General features: G+C 43.5%; 1 long non-coding RNA gene across 3 annotated transcripts in view; it reads left to right on the top strand.

Annotated features, from left to right (window-relative positions):
- Nucleotides 1-15792, top strand: part of LOC123730963 (uncharacterized) — a 32241-nt gene extending 16449 nt beyond the window's left edge. For 2 of the 3 annotated variants that reach the window (XR_006762459.1, XR_006762456.1), the window contains 2 exons: nucleotides 671-733; nucleotides 15754-15792. This is a non-coding gene — a long non-coding RNA (uncharacterized lncRNA). Of the gene's footprint in view, nucleotides 1-670; nucleotides 734-14712; nucleotides 14752-15753 lie in introns of those variants that run through there. The other variant, XR_006762457.1, reaches the window with a different exon arrangement.
- Nucleotides 15793-16504: the final 712 nt, after the last annotated feature.

Below are 16504 nucleotides of genomic sequence, written 5' to 3'. Positions count from 1 at the left end.
AGCTATGCCCATGAATGAATGTGTAACATATTGTTTATGAAGAGACACCTCAACATCTCCATGTAATGCAGCATATATAGGGCCAGGATTTTCCAATGACTACTGAACATGACCTTGACCAGGAAAACCTCTGGGGCCTATAACAGAGGTTATAATTAATGGACACGCTGCATTATAACTTTGGCAATGCCCTATTGCTTGAAGAGACCTGGGTCTTGTTCATTAGGCACCAAATGGACTAAAACAAGGGGAAACTAGCTGGTCCAATAAGAAATGCTCATTTTAGTTTTCTGTTGAAAGATGTTTTCCATTGCGGTGCCTAATGAACACGACTCTGATTGCATTGACAAACAGAAACTTTGACCTTTGACATGGCCATCGGTTCAATAGCCCCTTTCCCTTCTAAATGAGTCTGCTCTCTTAATTGATGAAGAGTACAGAGGTTCTGATCCGATTACTGTTGGTGTGGGACTCAATTAGCAGAAGATGTAGCACCGTCTGATTTCCCTCGATCAGCTGTAAACCAATAAACTGCCTCTAGTTATACCTCTTCAACAATGACATGACTGATCTTAGGTCAGTCCTACTGACTGAGTGCCCTGAGCACAGTCCTCCTAAAGCTCTCATTGCCTGACTTTGAACTACAGTATTTGATTATTTTTTTCTGTAGGTCCCATTTCATATCCTTACTGACCAGAAGGTGACATCAACAAGGTTGAGACTCTGCCAACCGGTAGGTTCCCACCTTCCTTCATGTTCTACTGCTTTTATCTGAAGGTGAGCGGTTTTCATCTCTTCGGATTTGGGAGGTGTATTACAGACACAGTACATCAAAGGAAACAACACCTAGTAACCTTGTCAAGGAGTTGAAAGACGCTGGACCCAGGTTTGGGTACCGGTTGGGTCTGCCCCCGAATTCGTTGCAGTATAGAATTTCACTCACTGAAGTTGAGTTGCATTTCAGAGAGACACAAGGCCTGAGGCCGTTGTAATTGTTCCACTTGCTGTAGACCACAACATCCCCTCCAATCAAAGCCCCAATCTAATTGATCTTACCTGGAATATCTCTGATGATTTATTGTCTTGCTAAAAGGATATGATAAGTCGAGGGCCTGACGGCTATCTATTCGAACCATTTATTTTGTGTGTGTGCAGTTTTAATTAAAATTCATGAAGGGTTTGTGCTGAATTGCATTGGCTATAGCTGCGGATCTCTCTGTGTGCTATGGTGGTGAGGGTTGGTGAGAAGGATGGTGAGTCATGTCAGACAGGAGAGAGTGTTGACAAGGGCAGAGAATTCACATCCCAGTGTTTATCACCATCTCTCATCTGCATCTGGAGCCACTTCTACAGTACTGTCTGTTGGCACCAAGACCCCAGTGTCCGGTCTGGAGCGTGAAGTCACAAGCTCTGCTGGTCGGCTACTACGTAACAACCTAGCGGTGCCAAAAGCCTTGGTTTGCGCTAGAAATCCTATGTACATTTTAATGTCTATGGGTGGCAGGGTAAGCAGTTGTGTTTTGGGTCCGCATCAAATAGCACTGACTGGATTTATGATGACTGATAATGTCTGGATCGTCAACTAGTAATGTCTAGATCAGGGATGAGCAACTCTGGACTTTGAGGCCTGTGTGTCTGCTGGATTTTGTTCTTTTTTTCAAATCAGTGTCTGGTTAAGACCTGGGAAACCAGGAGCGTGCAATTTGGGGTCATGTACGGATCAAAATAGTGCCGGGAATAAAATACAACCAGCAGACACTCAAGCAGCTGAGGAGGGGAGTTACCCATGCTTAGGGCTCTATTCAATCTGTAACACTGCATTGTTGGTTAAGGGCTTGTAAGTAAGCATTTCACGGCAAGGTCTACAGCTGTTGTATTTGGCGCATGTGACAAATACATTTGATTTGATTTGATTCCGCGATAGAAACGTAAAGATAATTTCCGGTTAAGCTGACATGTGCAGCGTTTACCCGTGAACGCGGTCTCCGATCAAGCTGGAACATTGCCATTGAATTTCAATCACCCTGTAAAGCTGAACCTCCGCTACGCGGCTTGAAGAGAGCCCCAAGTCTAGATCTACAGCAACTAGATCTACAGCAACTAGATCGACATTAACTAGCTTTACTGTGGGTAACCAAAAATGTTCTGTACCTGAAAAGTTCTTGTTGTTGGATGCAAATCGAATCACACGTACGCGAGTGTGCGCGTACACACACACTTTCTAAGTTACCCTCAAACTATTTTGCACCTACGCGAAGTTGAACGCAGTATTACACTTTGGGTGGGACTGCATCCATAAATGCATGTTTCCTGTACGACACCAAGGTTAGGTCCTAGATGCCCAATAATGACTGTAGTGTCATTGCAACACCTGACCTTGAGTCTGAGTACCAACACATCTCTCCTTACATGCATTTCAACCCAGAAGAGCTGTTTGTTTGTCAGCAACCATAGGTCTCTATGTCTCTTTCTGGATCCAACTGGCCAGACTTCGACTGCATTATTCATCAAACACAGACACACAGAGAATGGATTCCTGTGGACTGCTACTCACATAAGTAACAAGATTTATGAGTCCCTCTTTAGGTTATAATTCAAAGTTCATCCTCACATACATCATATTTTGAAGCACATAGATTATGAGAGAGAGCACATTTATCATATGACAGGGCGCACATACCCAGGCACACACAGACGTGCACACAGACGTGCGCACACACACACACACACCAACAAATGGACACACACACAGACACACACCAACAAATATACACACACCAACAAACATTCACACACACACTTGGTTCCCCCATCCCCCACAATTCAAATTTTATTCTCCTCCTCTGAAGCGTTAAAGTGCCTGAGCTTTTTGTTCACAATCAGATGAGACAGGAACGCTCTGAACAAGAACGCTTTACTATATACTGCCCATGAAGAAAAATAAGTGATTATAATCATTCATCATACTGTTTACGTAATACAAAATATTGAGTATACAAACTATCAAATTAAGGGTTAAGCCATGCTTGTGCCATCTATTGACCATTGCTGTTCACTTCCTGGAACATGACATTTTGTGTACAAAATACTGTATAGATCCAAATGTTTTAAACAACTGGAAAGGACAGGACGGTATAGGATATTGTGTAGTGAGACATACTGCATTAGCTTTCTAGAAATGACAATGAAAGATGAAAATGGTATGAGAGTTAAAGTCTAACCCTCAAGTAACATCCAACTATCCGTTAACCCTGCCTCTCACCATGATAAATTGTATTATGGCCTAATCTTCTCTCAAACACTTGATGAGAAAGGGTAATTTGAGAGCTGATGGACTGAGGGATCTAGTTCAAATCTCTCAGGCCCAGTGAATAGATACAGATAATAATCGCAGACAAGAAGCCTCGATTCCACATTTGGCACCAAAACAAACTCGCTTCTTCAGAAGTCCCAAATCACAATTTTGGGGATGCCGACAGATTTGATTCTCTCTAAATAGGCATGATAATGTTATTGACGCCACTTCAAATGAGGTTTCAATGACACACTCAAATTGGAGATCATTGGCTTAGGCTAATCCCCATATTTGAGCACTTGTCAGAGAGGAAACTGAAACTGCCATTTCGCAAGTGCCCTCGTGATCCAGTCCTTCAAATTGCCGCCTTTAAAACACTCACAAGAGATGTGTCTTCTGTCTTTCAAGAAGGAGAACAACTTCTGTGTTATTTTTTTTACTCTTCGGGCTAATCATGAGATAATGAATCATTTTGACTGTGCGGAGGAAAAGGGTTGTTGTGGAGATAATAAGTCAAAATATTAAAGTCTAGGGAGGGAAATATTTAGTTGCGGGGTGATGGTGGTGGGGGGGGGGTGCATGGTGGTGCAGGGCACATGTCGGGGAAGCTACATGAATTACCGAAGCTATTATTATTTTATTAGTCTCTTATCAAATCAAATTCAAATTTTCTTTGTCACATGCGTCAAATACAACAGGTGTAGACCTTACCGTGAAATGCTTACCTACAAGCCCTTAACCAACAATGCAGTTCAAGAAATACAGTTAAGAAAATATTTACTAAGTAAACTAAAGTAAAAAAAGTATATATATATATATATATATATATATATAAAAGTAAAAAGAAAATTACATAACAATGTGCGGGGGTACAGGTTAGTCGAGGTAATTTGTAAAGTGACTATGCATAGATAATAAACAACGAGTAGCAGCAGTGTAAAAACAAAGGGGGGGGGGGAAATGTAAATAGTCCGGGTGACCATTTGATTAATTGTTCAGTAGTCTTAATACTTGGGGGTAGAGCGGTTAAGGAGCCTTTTGGTCCTAGATTTGACGCTCCGGTACCACTTGCTTTGCTGTAGCAGAGAGAACAGTCTATGACTTGGGTGGCTGGAGTCTTTGACCATTTTTTAGCCTTCCCCTGACACCGCCTAGTATATAGGTCCTGGATGTCAGGAAGCTTGGCCCCAGTTATGTACTGGGCCGTACGCATTACCCTCTGTAGCGCCTTACGGTCAGATGCTGAGCAGTTGCCATACCAGGCGGTGATGCAATCGGTCAGGATGCTCTAGATGGTTCAGCTGTAGAACTTTTTGAGGATCTGGGGACCCATACCAAATCTTTTCAGTCTCCTGAGGGGGGAAAGGCGTTGTCGTGCCCTCTTCACAACTGTCTTGGTGTGTTTGGACCATGATAGTTTGTTGATGATGTGGACACCAAGGAACTTGAAACTCTCGACCCGCTCCACTTCAGACCCATCAATGTTAATGGTGGCCTGTTTGGCCCTCCTTTTCCTTTAGTCCAAGATCAACTCCTTTTATCTTGCTCACATTGAGGGAGAGGTTGTTGTCCTGACACCACACAGCCAGGTCTCTGACCTCCTCCCTGTAGGCTGTCTCATTGTTGTCGGTGATCAGCCCTACCACTGTTGTGTCGTCAGCAAACGTAATGATGGTGTTGTGCTGGGCCGCGCAGTCGTGGGTGAACAGGGAGTACAGGAGGGGACTAAGCATGCACCCCTGAGGGGGCCCCAGTGTTGAGGATCAGCATGGCAGATGTGTTGTTGCCTGACATTACCACCTGGGGGCGGCCTGTCAAGAAGTCCAGGATCCAGTTGCAGAGGGAGGTGTTTGGTCCCAGGGTTCTTAGCTTAGCGATGAGCTTTGTGGGCACTATGGTGTTGAACACTGAGCTGTAGTCAATGAAAAGCATTTTCAAATAGATGTTCGTTTTGTCCAGGTGGGAAAGAGCAGTGTGGAGTGCGATTGATATTGTGTAATCTGTGGATGTGTTGGGGCGGTATGCAAATTGGAGTGGGTCTAGGGTTTCCGGCATGATGGTGTTGATGTGAGCCATGACCAGCCTTTCACTTCATGGTTACTGACATGAGTGCTACGGGCAGTAATCATTTAGGCAGGTTACCTTTGCTTTCTTGGGCACAGGGACTATGGTGGTCTGTTTTAAACATGTATGTATTACAGACTCGGTCAGGGAGAGGTTGAAAATGTCAGTGAAGACACTTGCCAGTTGGTCCGCGCATGTTTTGAGGACCAACTGGTTTTGTGAATGTTGACCTGTTTAAAGGTCTTGCTCACATTGGCTACGGACAGTGTGATCACACAGTCATCAGGAACAGCTGGTGCTCTCATGCATGCTTCAGTGTAGCTTGCCTCGAAGCGGGCATAAAAGGCATTTAGCTCTTCTGGAAGGCTGGCGTCACTGAGTAGGTCATGGCTGGGTTTCACTCTGTAGTCCGTAATATTTTTCAAGCCCTGCCACATCCAACAAGTGTCAATGTAGTAGGATTCATTCTTAGTCCTGTATTGACGCTTTGCCTGTTTGATGGTTCGTCTCAGGGCATAGCGAGATTTCTTATAAGCTTCCGGATGAGAGTCCCGCTCCTTGCAGGACACTCAGCGGCAGCTCTAGCCTTTAGCTCGGTGAGGATGTTGTCTGTATTCCATGGCTTCTGGTTAGGAAATGTACATACGGTCACTGTGTGGATGACATCGCCGATGCGCTTATTGATGAAGCCGGTGACTGAGGTGATATACTCCTCAATGCCATTGGATGAATCCCGGAACATATTCCAGTCTGTGCTAGCAAAACAGTCCTGTAACGTAGCGTCCTCGTCATTTCACCACTTTCGTGTTGAGCCAGTCACTGGTACTTCCTGCTTTAGTTTTTGCTTGTAAGCAGGAATCAGGATAGAATTATGGTCAGTAATTAATCAAGCACTTTGATGTAAAGTTCAGCTTACAAAAATGCAAGTAAATCATATTCCGAGATGTTCCCTGAGTTAACGGATGAGCGATGGGAGAATCACAAGACAGGGGTTAAACTCCCCAGCTGTAGAGAATGTTTCTGAACTGTGACACAGTGTAGCGAACATTAGTAAACGAGGATCCCATTTTCTTCATCTCACTCGTTTAGAAAACTCACCTCAAGTCAAATTCATCTGCTGTGTAGCATAACCTGCAAATGGCCTAATTATGGGGGTCACTTGAGGTTCATTATGGAGCCGACAGAGAGAGAGAGAGATCTTAATATATATTAGCTTGTTGGGAGATTCGCTGCAAAGCTTGTTCTATGTCTGATTCTATTCTATTAATTATGATTAAGATACCCCCTCCCATTTTCTTTCCTTACGTTTTCACTGTTACCGTCTGCTTGTCTGAATTTGAAATGGGTGTTTTGATAGAAACGATTTCCTCTTACTTGAGCTTTCTTTTTCTTCAAAATATTACTATGAACAACTTATGAGCCGGAGGCTTTAAAATGCATTAACAGTGAACTGTACTCACTCATTTCGATATATCTTTAAACGTACATCAAAGGACTCACATCAAATCAGATCTGAAACAGCTGGAGCATTGTTTGTGTTTTTGTGTGTGAGTGAGTGTGTTTGTCCGTCCGTGTAAATACACTTCAAAGGCTTAGGTCTACTTCAGAATAAATGTCAAAATTTGCTTGTGACACACTGAATTTTATTTATCTTACTAGGCAAATCAGTTTAGAACAAATTCTTATTTTCAATTACATCCTAGGAACAGTGGGTTAACTGCCAAACAACAGGGATTCAGGGATTCGAACTTGCAACCTTTCGATTACTAGTCCAACACTCTAACCACTAGGCTATGCTGCCACCCCTGCACTTTTGATTTCTATGTTCTGGGACATTAACATATTATTCTAAAAGTGATTGAGATGAATTGTTCCTGATGAATGATGGAAAGAAACCTGATCATATTCGACATTAGAGCCATGATTGTGTATATTCTTTTTTATATTTCTTACATAAACTTTGGTCAGACTTGATTTACTTTATAATGTTGTGTTTTAAATCATATTACTCAATGTTCCTATTTTTTACCAGCTTAAAAATATAGCCTTTATGTACACTAACAATGAAATTGATCCATCGTTATTTAAAGCTGTAACTTCTTACACAGTTAATTACAACGAGTATTGGATCTCTCTCTCTCTCTCTCTCTCTCTCTCTCTCTCTCTCTCTCTCTCTCTCTCTCTCTCTCTCTCTCTCTCTCTCTCTCTCTCTCGATGAAGCCAATCAGTTGAATAATGAGGAAAGCTCTGCCTCCCAAGAGATTGTGTGGGCATTTTCTGTCCTAAACACTGCCACTATCACTGGCACACAATCTTTCAAGAGGGACTAGCATGTGGGTTTACATGTGTGTATGTCATGCAAGAGTAAGGTTCATTTGTACATTTGTTGTTTCTCTTCAAGTTCTCTTTTTATATTTTCTTAGTACCGTTGTTTTGATATGAGGGCAAGGATAGTGTTAGGACATAGAAAAACACACTATCCAGAATACACTTCCACACTCCATTCCCCCAGGGGGCAGCAGCAACCGTGTCCAGGTGCTGAGCCTGGTTGATAAGCACATCAGGTGCTGCCAATTAGGGTGGGGAACTGCATTGTGGGATAGAAAACCGGTGCGGTGGCCATGAGATGGGGGTAAGATGGCGGACAGGAATAAAAGGAGAAAAGTAAAACATGTTTTGAGTGAATATGGGTTGGTGGATCACAGATAACTTTGGGAAGAGCTACAAAAGGAAATTGAATGGGACGAGAGTGAGGAGGAATTAACTGCAGTGGCAGGTGGGGTGAAGACCGCCGAGTTTAAACTTAATAACCTGATGATGAGAAAGATGATTCTGGCCCAGTGGGATTGAGATTTTAGGAGAGAATGGATTCTTTCCTACTTTCATTTCCATATATGGTGTCAGGTTGGGTGGAGAAAAGGTTGGGGAATATTGGGGGGCGTGTGCGCTCTGCACCACACAACTGGGGACAAGAACTGTGACTTGCTTTCCTCTCTGGAGTAGGGCGCCATTGAAAGGAGTGATAACTGGAGTGGAGTTAAGTGTTGAGGAGGATCACCTGAAGTTGAACATTTCCGGTGTCTGTGATGCCCAGTGGAGAGCATGGTGAAACTGAGAAGACATTGTCTGTACTACTGAGTTTTGATGCAGAGTCTTTAACAGATAAAGTCAATTTAGGATGTGTCAATTATCCCATGAGATCTTTGTCCCCAATCCATTATGGTGTTTTAGTTGTCAAGCTTTATGGTCATGTGGCAGCAGTGTGTAGGAGGGGGAAAAGGTTGTGTGTATAAAGGAATGTGTAGTATCTGTGGAAAAGGTTTTGTGTATGGGGTACCCATGGTGCTAGAAAGATCAGAGGTGTCTTGTGGGAGAAAGGCAGGTTGAGTTTGCCAGGATCAGAGTAGTGCAGAAGGTTCATATACAGAGACAGTGAAGCGAGTAGTAGAGGAAGATGGGTCCAGGGTGAGGGATCCTAAGAGGATCATTGTGAGTAGGCTGAGGCCAATAAAGAGTGATAGGAATAACATGTGCTTCAGGAAGGTTGTTGTTTTGGCATTCATGGCCATGGTTGTCAACTGTACTGCAGGAATGGAAAGTAAATCACAGAGCATAGATGTTGTGGTGGCAGCTGCATAGAAGTACTTGGGTGTACTACATTTTACTGCAGAAGAGTTACAAGATGTTTTGAACGATAGTGTCCCGTCCTCCCAGGCTGCTGGCTTGGAGTAGGATCAGATAGGGCCAAAGTAGTGGAATAGTGGTGAGGTTTTAATGGGTGCAGGGTTAGTTGGTAGGGTAATTATTTCACAAAGTTTAAAGAATTCATACTATGAATTCATACTAGAACAGTATGCTGATACACAGCCAATACAGTATGTTGCGAGATGCACCTATAATATTTGTTTGCGGACCACCATAATACCAAAGAAGAAGAAGAATATTAGGGGGATCACCGATGAGTGTCCCAGCTTGCAAGCCGCAGGTTATGTTTGGTGGCCATGAGGCCTTTCGTTTGTTTTTGAGTCTTTAGTTTAGGCATGCCATTAGTATTTTTTCCTTTTTGTACTTATTTATGTTTTATTACCCTCTGAATAAATACTAATCTGCTTGGACTGGCCAACCAAGAGGTCAAGAGAAACAGAGATGGCCCTGGATCAAGGTAAGGTTGCTGGCTCCGTGGGTACATGTGCATCCAACAGACTTCAAATGCTGATTTCTCACATATATGCACACATTCATTCAGGTTACAGACCAGTTAACCAGGCCTAAGACGCCTCGACTTAGCGAGTGCAACAATAGTAGCAGGCTAGTTTTGGGTTTTGGAACATATGGGAGCTCGTCCTGCATTCATTTGAGGTGAACATTTGCAGATGTAGTCTGGGTGATTTTGAACCAGTATGGTTCGGTACTGTGGTTGTGCATTTGTTGAGAGAGTTTGTAGCAAGTGTTGTGTCGAGCTAGCATGCTAGGAGAGATTAGCAAGATAGCTGATCGTTTTGGTCAACAGAAATGTTTGGTGCGGTTGTAAGCTACTGTATGGCTGATAAGCTTTCTTCTTGGTTGTATTTGTGGTCTGAGAAATGAGTTGGCTCCCCCAAGTGATCTGTTAAAGTCAGAGTTTGCCGGTGAGTCTTTTGTTCCTTTAGCTGACAGTTTTTTTTGCCAAAGCAGAGGAGATTATGGTTACTCAGCAGGTTGACCGTGAGGTTGTTTGGATGTCAAGTTTGATTTAGCTGACACATTTCTCATAGAGATATGGAAGGGAGGATATTCTTCCCAAGGATGTTGTGAGGATTCTCTGGAAGACCTGGTCTGGGTTTTGCAGGTGGACATGGCTGTGTCTTGTGATGAGAATCAGGAGTTTGAAGAAGTGAGGTTGGTGGAGAATCCAGATCCATCGGTGTTGTCACTTCCTGTTGTTGAGGAGCTGTTGATAGTTCCTACTGCACGTAGGCCTAGTGTGTCTTCTGTTAAGGTGGAGGAAAGTGAGGAGGATATGGCTAGGAGGATATGGCTTCCCCTCCAGTGAGTGTGCAGGGCTGGAGCAAAGAGGCGTTAGGGAACGCAGATGGTGTTCTTAGTGAGTTGGCTAAAGTTGTGGTCGATGTTCACGTGCCCCTAGTGAAGGTTGCTCCAAGTCTCTAATCGTTGCCTACATACCAGATGGAGCCTGGCGCTTGTGACCATGGGGTGTTATGAAATGGGGGCAAGGGTAGTGTAAGAACATAGACAAACACACTATCCAGGATACACTTCCACACTCCATTCCCCCAGGGAGCAGCAGCAACCTTGTCCAGATGCTGAGCCTGGTTAATAAGCACATCAGGTGCTGCCAATTAGGGTGATCGTCAGTCAGTGTCCCAGTTTGCAAGCCATGAAGCTGCAGGTTTTGTTTGGTGGCCATGAGGTCTTTTGTTTGTTTTGAGTCTTTAGTCATGCCTTTGATATTTTTGCACATACACTGAATTTATGTTTCATGACCCTCTGAACAAATACTAATCTGCTTGGACAACCACGAGGTCAAGAGAGACAGAGCTGGCCCTGGACCAAGGTAAGGTTGCTGTCTCCCTGGGCACATGTACACCCAACACGGTCCTCACATAACTGCACACATTCATTCAGGTTACAGACCCGTTAACTAAGCCTAAACCCCATAGACTTAACGCGTGCAAGAATATTAGCAGGCTAGTTATGGGTTTTTTTGAGTGCATCTGATTGTCAATGCAAGGCTGAGATCACACACAAAGCTTTTGGCTCAATTATATAGTGGGATTTTAGATATCCAATCAACCAACCTAGTGTGAGTTCTAATCGGGATTTAATGACCATTCTGATGTGCTGTGAAAAGGATATTTTCACCACCTCTTTCCATCCATTGCTCTCGTCCTTGTCTTATTGGACGCCATCATCCGCTACGCTCTCTCTCTCTCCTGATTTCCATTTTGGGTTTGTGGTCAATGAATCCGATCTCCGCTCTTCCCCTAATTTTCTTTTTGATTAACAAATAGAATCCCCAGTTTCCCTTTTGTACCATTCTTATAAAGCATGTTCATGCAATTAATGCATAAATTAATGGCAATCTGGGAATAAATGAAAAATGATGATGAGCAATGAAGATTCAAGACGGAGAAAGAAAGAGCGAGAGAACGGAGAGAGAGAAAGAGAAAGCGTTTCAAGCTCCATCGCTTCCTTCCAGGTGTCTTTGCCCGCATCATTTCAGCTGTGAACCATAATCAACTTCCTTAATGAAATACGTAATTAACATATTATAATTGTACTACGGATGGTTTTGACAGAAATCATTTTCCATATCTAATACTATGCTAATTTAATCTGTTCCCCGCTCGCCAACATGACCTTTTGTGATTAAGTTTCATGGCGGATTTCTTCAGTGTGTTTCTGTGCGAAGTGTGTGTGTGAATGCATTTGTGTGGTTGATGGATTGATTAAGCCACTGCGAATGCTCAGCCTGTGCTAGGACGTGGCTGTCACAGTTTTAACACCCGGAATTCACACGCAGATGGCGAGAAAAGGTATATGAGAAGTGAGAGGAAACTTGGGGAGATATGTAGACCGGATCTACCTAGCTGAGAAAAGGAACTGTTTGGTCTTTAAAAACCAACTCAGAGGCAGTTATGATTTGTCAAATAATACCAGAATAACATTTGTACAGACCATGGGCAAACAGTCCACTACTTCCCCCCCCCCTCAATTATGTCAAAAGCCAACATTTTACATTCATATAAGCCATATGCCCAATAGAGATACAGGAAATCAGCCAATGATTTTCTCCCCTTGTAGGACCACAGATGGCTATTATCAGAGTCATGTGAAAGAAAGGCATACTGATGAACTGGATACCATAATGCTGCTTCTGCACAGTCTACTCACCCACTAATGATGAATACTTGGGAGACCTCTTGCATCTAAAGCTGTTTGGTTTGTACGCTTAGTGAACATTTCTGAAAATTCAACTGACTGTTATTGGTCAATAATAGCCCTGAGGAGCCAACATGGATGGCTTTGAGTCACGCGACGTCATCCCACAGCTTAGTGTATCACAATGCATTTCAGTTGAAATGGGGACGGCCTAGATATGACTCTGGCGTATATCATACTGTGATAGAGTTCCACCCCTACAGTATTTCGCTCCTCTTCGTGTACACAAAAAGGTCAAGTAGGAAGGAATGCAGGAGGTGGGGAAACACAGGAAGTGAATAGGAAGTAATCTGTGTCGTGGCCTATAGTGCGGGGGGATATTTAATGAGTGACAGATTGGATGCCAGTGAGTAATGAGAGAAAGTGTCCCAGACCGCCAGTGCCATTGTTTGTCTGTGTGACGGCTTCAGTGCCCCAAGGTGTGCCAACGACACTGCCACTTGTATCCCTCTGCCTTTCAGTGTGGCACAACCCATATGGGGTGATGGGACTTGACATGTTTGTGTTATGCTGGCATGTCACTTGTTGTTTAACGCGTGTAGTGCTGGAACGAGCTGCAAAAAATACTCAAACTGGACAGTTTTATCTCCATCTCTTTATAGAAAGACTCAATCGTGGACACTTACTGACAGTTAAGGCTGCTTCGCGTGACGTATTGTTGTCTCTACCTTCTTGCCCTTTGTGCTGTTGCTGTGTCCAATAATGTTTGTACCATGTTTTGTGCTGCTACCATGTTGTGCTGCTGCCATGTTGTGTTGCTACCATGTTGATGTCATGTTGTGTTGCTACCATGTTGTCATGTTTTCTACCATGCTGTGTTGTCATGTGTTGCTGCCATGCTATGTGGTTGTCTTATAGGTCTCTCTTTATGTTATGGTGTCTTGCTTGTTGTGATGTGTGTTTTGTCCTATATTTTATTCATTTACTTTTAATCCCAGCTCCCGTCACCGCAGGAGGCCTTTTGCCTTTTGGTAGGCCGTCATTGTAAATAAGAATTTGTTCTTAACTGACTTGCCTCGATCATCCTATTTTTCCAACTTAATTGAGGAAAATAAGAACAATCCGAAATTTCTTTTTGATACTGTCGCAAAGCTAACTAAAAAGCAGCCTTCGCAAATGGAGGATGGCTTTCACTTCAGCAGTAATACATTTATGAACTTCTTTGAGGAAAAGATCATGATCATTAGAAAGCAAATTACAGACTCCTCTTTAAATCTGGGTATTCCTCCAAAGCTCCATTGTCCTGAGTCTACACAACTCTGCCAGGACCTAGGATCAAGGGAGATACTAAAGTGTTTTAGTACTATATCTCTTGACACAATGATGAAAATAATCATGGCCTCCAAACCCTCAAGCTGCATACTGGACCCTATTCCAACTAAACTACTGAAAGAGCTGCTTCCTGTGCTTGGCCCTCCTATGTTGAACATAATAAACGGCTCTCTATCCACCGGATGTGTACCAAGCTCACTAAAAGTGGCAGTAATAAAGCCTCTCTTGAAAAAGCCGAATCTTGATCGAGAAATTATAAAAAACTATCGGCCTATATCGAATCTTCCATTCCTCTCAAAAATTTTAGAAAAAGCTGTTGCACAGCAACTCACTGCCTTCCTGAAGACAAACAATGTATACGAAACGCTTCAGTCTGGTTTTAGACCCCATCATAGCACTGAGACTGCACTTGTGAAGGTGGTAAATTACCTTTTAATGACGTCAGACCGAGGCTCTGCATCTGTCCTCGTGCTCCTAGATCTTAGTGCCGCTTTTGATACCATCGATCACCACATTCTTTTGGAGAGATTGGAAACCCAAATTGGTCTACATGGACAAGTTCTGGCCTGGTTTAGATCTTATCTGTCGGAAAGATATCAGTTTGTCTCTGTGAATGGTTTGTCCTCTGACAAATCAATTGTAAATTTCTGTGTTCCTCAAGGTTCCGTTTTAGGACCACTATTGTTTTCACTATATATTTTACCTCTTGGGGATGTCATTCGAAAACATAATGTTAAATTTCACTGCTATGCGGACGACACACAGCTGTACATTTCAATGAAACATGGTGAAGCCCCAAAATTGCCCTCGCTAGAAGCCTGTGTTTCAGACATAAAGAAGTGGATGGCTGCAAACTTTCTACTTTTAAACTCGGACAAAACAGAGATGCTTGTTCTAGGTCCCAAGAAACAAAGAGATCTTCTGTTGAATCTGACAATTAATCTGGATGGTTGTACAGTCGTCTCAAATAAAACTGTGAAGGACCTCGGCGTTACTCTGGACCCTGATCTCTCTTTTGAAGAACATATCAAGACTGTTTCAAGGACAGCTTTTTTCCATCTACGTAACATTGCAAAAATCCGAAATTTTCTGTCCAAAAATGACGCAGAAAAATTAATCCATGCTTTTGTTACTTCTAGGCTGGACTACTGCAATGCTCTACTTTCCGGCTACCCGGATAAAGCACTAAATAAACTTCAGTTAGTGCTAAATACGGCTGCTAGAATCCTGACTAGAACCAAAAAGTTTGATCATATTACTCCAGTGCTAGCCTCCCTACACTGGCTTCCTGTTAAGGCAAGGGCTGATTTCAAGGTTTTACTGCTAACCTACAAAGCATTACATGGGCTTGCTCCTACCTATCTTTCCGATTTGGTCCTGCCGTACATACCTACACGTACGCTACGGTCACAAGACGCAGGCCTCCTAATTGTCCCTAGAATTTCTAAGCAAACGGCTGGAGGTAGGGCTTTCTCCTATAGAGCTCCATTTTTATGGAATGGTCTGCCTACCAATGTGAGAGACGCAGACTCAGTCTCAACCTTTAAGTCTTTACTGAAGACTTATCTCTTCAGTAGGTCCTATGATTAAGTATAGTCTGGCCCAGGAGTGTGAAGGTGAACGGAAAGGCTGGAGCAACGAACCGCCCTTGCTGTCTCTGCCTTGCCGGTTCCCCTCTTTCCACTGGGATTCTCTGCCTCTAACCCTTTTACAGGGGCTGAGTCACTGGCCTACTGGTGTTCTTCCATGCCGTCCATGGGAGGGGTGCGTCACTTGAGTGGGTTGAGTCACTGACGTGGTCTTCCTGTCTGGGTTGGCGCCCCCCTTGGGTTGTGCCATGGCGGAGATCGTTGTGGGCTATACTCGGCCTTGTCTTAGGACGGTAAGTTGGTGGTTGGAGACATCCCTCTAGTGGTGTGGGGGCTGTGCTTTGGCAAAGTGGGTGGGGTTATATCCTGCCTGTTTGGCCCTGTCCGGGGTATCATCGGATGGGGCCACAGTGTCTTCTGATCCCTCCTGTCTCAGCCTCCAGTATTTATGCTGCAGTAGTTTATGTGTCGGGGGGCTAGGGTCAGTCTGTTCCATCTGGAGTATTTCTCTTGTCTTATCCGGTGTCCTGTGTGTATTTAAATATGCTCTCTCTAATTCTCTCTTTCTCTCTTTCTGTCTTTCTCTCGGAGGACCTGAGCCCTAGGACCATGCCTCAGGACTACCTGGTATGATGACTCCTTGCTGTCCCCAGTCCACCTGGCCGTGCTGCTGCTCCAGTTTCAACTGTTCTGCCTGCGGCTATGGAACCCTGACCTGTTCACCGGACGTGCTTGTTGCACCCTCGACAACTACTATGATTATTATTATTTGACCATGCTGGTCATTTATGAACATTTTAACATTTTAACATCTTGACCATGTTCTGTTATAATATCCACCCTGCACAGCCAGAAGAGGACTGGCCACCCCTCATAGCCTGGTTCCTCTCTAGGTTTCTTCCTAGGTTTTTGGCCTTTCTAGGGAGTTTTTCCTAGGGAGTTTTTCCTAGCCACCGTGCTTCTTTCACATGCTTTGCTTGCTGTTTGGGGTTTTAGGCTGGGTTTCTGTACAGCACTTTGAGAATATCAGCTGATGTACGAAGGGCTATATAAAAATAAATGTGATTTGATTTTGATTTGTTAAATAAAATAGTGTGCTTGTTAGTTTACTCGAAGTCTGTTTGTATAATTGGGAGTGTTATATAGAGCAGCGCACCGGACAGATGAAAATCTACCTTTTAAATGCATTTTCCTCGACGTTTGAGGAGGTTGCATTCACAGTAAATGCTGCACATGTCAGCTCAAGCCTGCACTATAATCTGACTTGGATTTAAATGTTTGAATGTTGTAGCACACTGCTACCTCATTGGCTATTTAACTGGCTAATATTGTTTGTGGCATA

The sequence above is a fragment of the Salmo salar genome, chromosome ssa27, assembly GCF_905237065.1.
Source record: "Salmo salar chromosome ssa27, Ssal_v3.1, whole genome shotgun sequence".
Lineage (NCBI taxonomy): Eukaryota > Metazoa > Chordata > Actinopteri > Salmoniformes > Salmonidae > Salmo > Salmo salar.
Note: the sequence above shows the minus strand (reverse complement) of the source record. Positions and strands in the feature narration are given on the sequence as shown.